The sequence below is a fragment of the Microtus ochrogaster genome, linkage group LG1 (genome assembly GCF_000317375.1).
Source record: "Microtus ochrogaster isolate Prairie Vole_2 linkage group LG1, MicOch1.0, whole genome shotgun sequence".
NCBI classification, from domain to species: domain Eukaryota; kingdom Metazoa; phylum Chordata; class Mammalia; order Rodentia; family Cricetidae; genus Microtus; species Microtus ochrogaster.
This window is the reverse complement of record NC_022027.1, coordinates 1,573,566-1,579,983: the sequence shown is the minus strand read 5'-3', so window position 1 is coordinate 1,579,983 and position 6,418 is coordinate 1,573,566. Positions and strand designations below refer to the sequence as shown.

At 41.4% G+C, this 6,418-nt stretch overlaps 1 pseudogene; it reads right to left on the bottom strand.

The window, feature by feature from the left end:
* Window positions 1-561: 561 nt before the first annotated feature.
* On the bottom strand, window positions 562-1,935 carry LOC101989874 (annotated as a pseudogene).
* Window positions 1,936-6,418: the final 4,483 nt, after the last annotated feature.

Here is a 6,418-nt window from a genome sequence, read left to right as displayed (position 1 = left end):
CAGGCAGAGATCCATGGCTTCTCTCTGACTCTGCATTCTTCCTCCCAGCCTCCAGTTCTGTTTTCCCTGCCTACCTAAGTTCTGCCAAGGCAGTTTCTTAATTTACTTCCAATTCATTAACTAATGAAAGCAACATATGAACAGAAGAACCTCCTCCACCATTTCCCCTTTTCTGTTTAAACAAAAAGAAAGGCTTTAACATAGTAAAATTACATAAACAAAACAGGTATCAAGCAAGAATTACAGTTACAATATTTATATCTACTTTATCTTTTAACTATAAATTCTTCAACTCCATCAACGACTCCAGAAGGATATAATATTACCTATGTAAACTGGAAGTGCATTATAAACAACTTCCAAAACTCTACAATTGACAGAGACATCTTGCTCTCTGGACAATCACCCAAAGTTCTTCTGTACCATTGGGGAATCCATCTTCAGCCTACAGGCCCGTAATAATATATAGCAGACTTTTCCATGAAGGAGGAACCCCAAAGGATCATCTCACCTTTAGCAAGTTTAGCAGTCATTTCTCTGTGGATCCTGCATGTTCAGTTTTTACAGCATACCATGAAGCAGTCCAGGCTTATTGAGGGTTTCATTTTCTAGAGACTTCTCACTCTCTCTCCTTCGTGTATTTCTACCAGATGTGGCTGAGGCCCCAGTCTGCGATGACTCACTTCCTGTCCTTGACCGTTACCTTTCCTGAGTTTCTTCATTTCGCCAACTTGGGTGTCTCTCCTGCGGCCAGGGTCTAGTTTTGGCTCATCCAGCTGCCGCTGCAACTTCTCCTGCTCCCTCTGCAGCTGCTCTTCTACTTCTCTTTCTCTAGCAGCTGTGTCAACAGGTTTTGCCCCTCCAAATATAGAAGCTGCTCGGCTGAACTGGGAGGTGCTAGCAGAGGAATCATCTTCCTTAGGAGTACTCCGAGGCTTTAGATTCAGTTTGGGTCTTTGGGGGGGGGGGAACCTCTGTCATCATGCCTATAATCGTCCCGAGAGTAATCATCCCTGGAGCTCCATGACCGGTCATCCCTTCTGTCGTATCGGTCTTCATAGCGATCTCCACCTCCTCTGTAGTCATCATCCCTACGGTACCCACTGCCAAATGCTCTTCTGCCACTGCCTATCCTGGAGTCATAGCCTCGGTCATAGTCTCTGCTGCCTCGGTCGTCATAGAGATCCTGGCCCCCATAGCGATCCATATCTCGACGTGGGCCGTCCTGATACCCATCCCGGTATCCATCCCGATACCGGTCTGAATCTTAATGATCTCAATACTTGTCTCCAAAGCTATCGTCGCCCCTTCTAGGTGGGTAGTCATCAAAGCTGTCTGTGGCAGGACGGGCCCTCCAGTCTGTGTCTGTTTTGTCAGAATCCCGATTTCTGTCTCTACCAAAAGAACGACCATCCCAGTCTTTATCCTGTGCTTGATCAGCAACATCCACTCGAATTCTCCGGTTACCTAGAGACTCTTCATTGAGACTCAGAGCACTGAGCAGAGAATCCAGGTCCTCAAATTCTGCATAGCCAAAGCCTTTTAACCTGTCTGGATTGCTGGGTTCACGTGGTAAGCGCACAGCGCTGATATTTAGTCCAATAAAGAACTCCTTAATGGAGTCTTCTGTCACATCATAGGGCAGGTTTCCTAGGAAAGCAGTGTAGGGTGGTGATTTGGGAAGACGGCTCCGGTCGATATTGGGTTCCCGAGCAGCCCGTGGAGCAGTGGGAAGGATGGAACGGTCAATTGGAAGTGCCCTATACACATCGTCATCGTTACTATGCCAAGTTGTTGACACATCTCCTTCCAGGTCGTCTGTTTCATCAGCCCAGCTGACTGGTTTGGGGACATAGGTGCTTCCTCCACCAGTACCCCCATCCTCAGCTAGAAAGAGCTAGAAAGGGAGATGGTCTTCCCCTTCTTCTTCTTCTTCTTCTTCTTCTTCTTCTTCTTCTTCTTCTTCTTCTTCTTCTTCTTCTTCTTCTTCTTCTTCTTCTTCTTCTTCTTCTTCTTCTTCTTCTTCTTCTTCTTCTTCTTCTTCTTCTTCTTCTTCTTCTCTGAGGCCGCCATGTTGGGAAAGGGAGAGAAAACGTAAAGGCAGAAAATGGCATTTAAATGTTTTAAAATTTTTGGGACTTTTCATGACAGTGAGACACATTTGCTCCTGGCAGCACCAGCTACTCCAATAGGAAGATGGACATCAAAGAGACTCCTTATGGAGTTGAATAAACATTTGGGCAAGAAACTACTCTTGCCTGGACTGCTTCATGGTATGCTGTAAAAACTGAACATGCAGGATCCACAGAGAAATGACTGCTAAACTTGCTAAAGGTGAGATGATCCTTTGGGGTTCCTCCTTCATGGGAAAGTCTGCTATATATTATTATGGGCCTGTAGGCTGAAGATGGATTCCCCAATGGTACAGAAGAACTTTGGGTGATTGTCCAGAGAGCAAGATGTCTCTGTCAATTGTAGAGTTTTGGAAGTTGTTTATAATGCACTTCCAGTTTACATAGGTAATATTATATCCTTCTGGAGTCGTTGATGGAGTTGAAGAATTTATAGTTAAAAGATAAAGTAGATATAAATATTGTAACTGTAATTCTTGCTTGATACCTGTTTTGTTTATGTAATTTTACTATGTTAAAGCCTTTCTTTTTGTTTAAACAGAAAAGGGGAAATGGTGGAAGAGGTTCTTCTGTTCATATGTTGCTTTCATTGGTTAATGAATAAAGAAACTGGCCAGAATCAATGTAAAATCAATAACAAGAACCAATGAAAGGGCACGTAAGCATCAAGAAAAGATCTTTCTTTAATCTGTGAGAGTTGTGATGGCAAATTCAGCTTTCTTTAGAAAAACAAAGGAATATAATGTTTCTGAATGATGTGCAATTTCATGGTGTGTACAGCCTATCAGCCACAATGTTCTTAGTTGCAAGTAATATGGACATCAAGTTTAAATCAATTCAACAATAGAGAGGTTTTGCAATCCCAATCCACACATGCCAACTACTGTTCCTCCAGTGTAGGATGCAAACTCCAGGTTTTCACTAGATTAGGTGGAAGTCAAGTTAGTCCTATTGGCGGTGGACTTTTGATAATGCACTAAAGGTCATGGCTAGGGTTGTTTACCCAGATATTTTGGTTAAATAGAGTAAGACTCTTGAAGTTCAGTGTAGACTCAGTTCTCATATTGTCTCAGGTGCAACCAAATGCATGCTATCAGTACCATGAGTCATTTCTGAAATATCATCCAGGATTGGGGCTTTGTTGGACTCCTTATATCTGTGCTGTTTGTTAGCACTAGATATGGTATGGGAGTCCCTGTCCACTGGGGTGTGAAGAAAGGGTAATCTCATGAAGGGCCAAAGAGATCTGTGCCATTGTGTGATCTCAGTCACTGTTGAACTGCACCACAGTGGGCAGGATTCATTGGAGCATCTCCAAAAACATTTGACCAGGTATTATTAAGATGAAAATGACTTTTGAATGTTTACATTATATATTTTTGAAAGCCACGCTGTAAGTGATAATTTAAAAAGTTGTTTAAATAAATATATAAAATTTTCACTAACTACTTAGACACTCATTAAATCCCATGTGGAAAGATTTGTCCCTGGGCTTTGAGGGGGAGAGGAGTGAGGAAAAGGGGAGGGGAGTGGGGGGAGGGGACGATGTGTGGGAGGAGGGGGAGGGAAATGGGAAATGGGGAGGAGGCGGAAATTTTTCTCAACAACTAAAAAAAATAAACAAACCAAGAAAAGAGAAAAAAATAAGAAGAAAGGGAAGGATTGTAGGAGACAGAGGAGTATGTGTGGTGTGTGTGTATGTGGTGTGTGTAGTGTATGTGGTGTGTGTGTAACAACAAAAATGTTAGAGATACTATTTTCTCTAAAGTGAAAGTAAAGCAGCAGTTGTGGTCCAGGTGTGGGATGATTGATTTTAAACCTGAAGCCGAAAGGAAAGCATTCTCTGGGAGATTTTCTTGATGGGCAGAGTTGACCTCTAAACTCCACTAGAAAAATAAGTGACCTCACACAGTCCATTGTCATCAGCAAATGCTACTGTGAGGACAGTTGGAGCAAATTTACACATTTGAACCCAGCAGCCCCAAGTCAGAGAACAAATTGAAAAAATTGCAAGTGTGTTACTTATGAGCTCCTGTTTTTTTCCCTGGTGAAATGCTGGCAGAATGCCACCTTTGCTCCAATACTTTTAGATAACGCTGAGCGCAGATTGACAGTCAAGATAGTGAACTCAGATGAATGCTTCTTTCAAGGCTGCAACTTCAGTGGAAGCCTCTTCTAGTTTTCAAGTTACCATCAGTGTATTTCTCTCTGTGTCTGTTTGTCTGTCTGTCTCCTGCGTGTATGCGCATTTCTATGAGTATGTGTCTGCATGTGTGCATGCATTTCTGTGTTTGTCTATCTATGTGTGTCTGTGAGTGTGTCTCTCTGTATGTGTGTGTCTATGTGCATATCTGTAAGTATGCATCTGGATGTGTGTGCAGGCATTTCTGTGTGTGCCTATGTGTGTGCGGGCTGTGTGTATCTGTATATGTGTATGTCTGTTTCTATTTGTGTATGCATGTTTGTGTCAGTGCCTTGTGTGAATGTGTGTGTCCATGTGTGCATGTGTATGAGTGTATGTGAGTGTGTATGAGTGCATATATATATATGTGTGTGTGTGTGTGTGTGTGAGTGTGTGTGTATGTGTGTGAATGTGTGTGTTTCTGTGGATGTGTGTGTGTGTGTGTGTGTGAAGGTGATGATAATTTAAGAAATCATTAAATTTTCTTCTCAGAAATGAAAATAGAACATTTACAGTGTTATTAAAATTAAGAAGTGTTATTGTCACTGGTTAGATAAATTCTGCCTATGATATTAAGTACGGTGTCAGAGTTCTCAAATACTGTCTCCAAGCTCAGGTAAGGGTAGTTAATATGGAAAGAACCTAACTTCTTTATGTTCAGGAATAGGTGAGTAATCCTCTTTGGTGAAAATTTCCATCAGCTGTGTTTGACTAGGGTGTTATCTTAAATAGTGGGGCTGGCAGTCTGATTTATGCAGGCATGTATGGTGCCAGGAAGTAGAATGACAGCTCCACCTCAGAAGGAACAAAAAGTGTCACTCTGTGACATTTTGATCTTAGGTTCTCACAAACACTCCTTTTCCATACACGATAGGTTTCCAATGCTGGGGAGATGAATTGTTTTCCCCCTAACCCTGAAACAGGTTCTTATGTGTTCTAGTTATCTACAGCTAAGGAAGGTTCTCCAGGAGCTGAGATTATAAACAACATTCAAGGGGCATCTTGGTTAGCAGAGATAGACAGAGAAATCATTGATTAATACCTCTTTGAGACAGTTAAATACTCCACACTGTGGCAACATATTATGTGTTTGTGTCAGTGCATGGGAATCTGGAGATGGCAAGGTCTGAGGTGTGTTGTTGAAAACACTCACCCTAGTGTACCTTCCTGGACTTTAAATCTTGGGTTCCCAAAACATTGGTGCAAATGAGTAAACTATGTTCTAGTCAGGAATTAGATAACAAAATACATAATGAAAGAACAAATAATGAAGATTTCAAAAGAAAGTCTAGTGAAATCCATGAATAATGTAAGGTTGAGAGGTGGTGTCAATGAGAAGGGCAGACATAGCAGCTGAAGGTGTTCATAGGAAAAGTGACATTGGAGCACTGGGATAAGCATGCAGCTGGAGGGAGCAGAGAGCGCTGTGGTAGTTACTGTGAGAGATTTAACTTTTTGGAAACAATTTAAAAATATTTTCTGTTACTTGGTGTTACTTTAATCTGCAGTTACTCTTTTTAAAAGACAATGACTTTCCTTACACTCCATGCTTGATGGTGAAGCTCAGCCAATCACATTCTGTCTTGGGTGTGTGTTCCCCTAAGGCCAAAGAATACAGATAAATCTTGCAGGTCTGCTCCCCACTTCCTCTTTGGCTTCCTGCGCTCCTGGCGTTCGCAGGATCTTTGGTCGTTTAAGTTTTCCCTCAATTATTAAAATTTTTTGAATTGAGCTGGTCTGGTTATTTATCAATCGACCATGACCATCACATGCTATATTTGCATGTTTCCTCTAATTTCTACTTTTAGTTAATTAACTATTTAATTTTTGAGACACACTCTCAAAGTTGAAAGTGTATAGAACTTTATTTTACCCAGCGATAACCTTGAACTTCTGATAGTCATGCCTGCACTTCCACAGTGCAATACCAGGTCCTGTTCATGGGAATTGAGGGCTTTCTACAAGCTAGGAAAACACTCTACTACCCAAGTTACATCCTCTGTACTCAGTTACTCTCATTTTCTAGACTTTATAGTTTTAAGGTGTTTTATGAAGGTATATTTTTCTTTCTTTCTTTCTTTTTTTCTTTTTTTTTTTTTTTTTT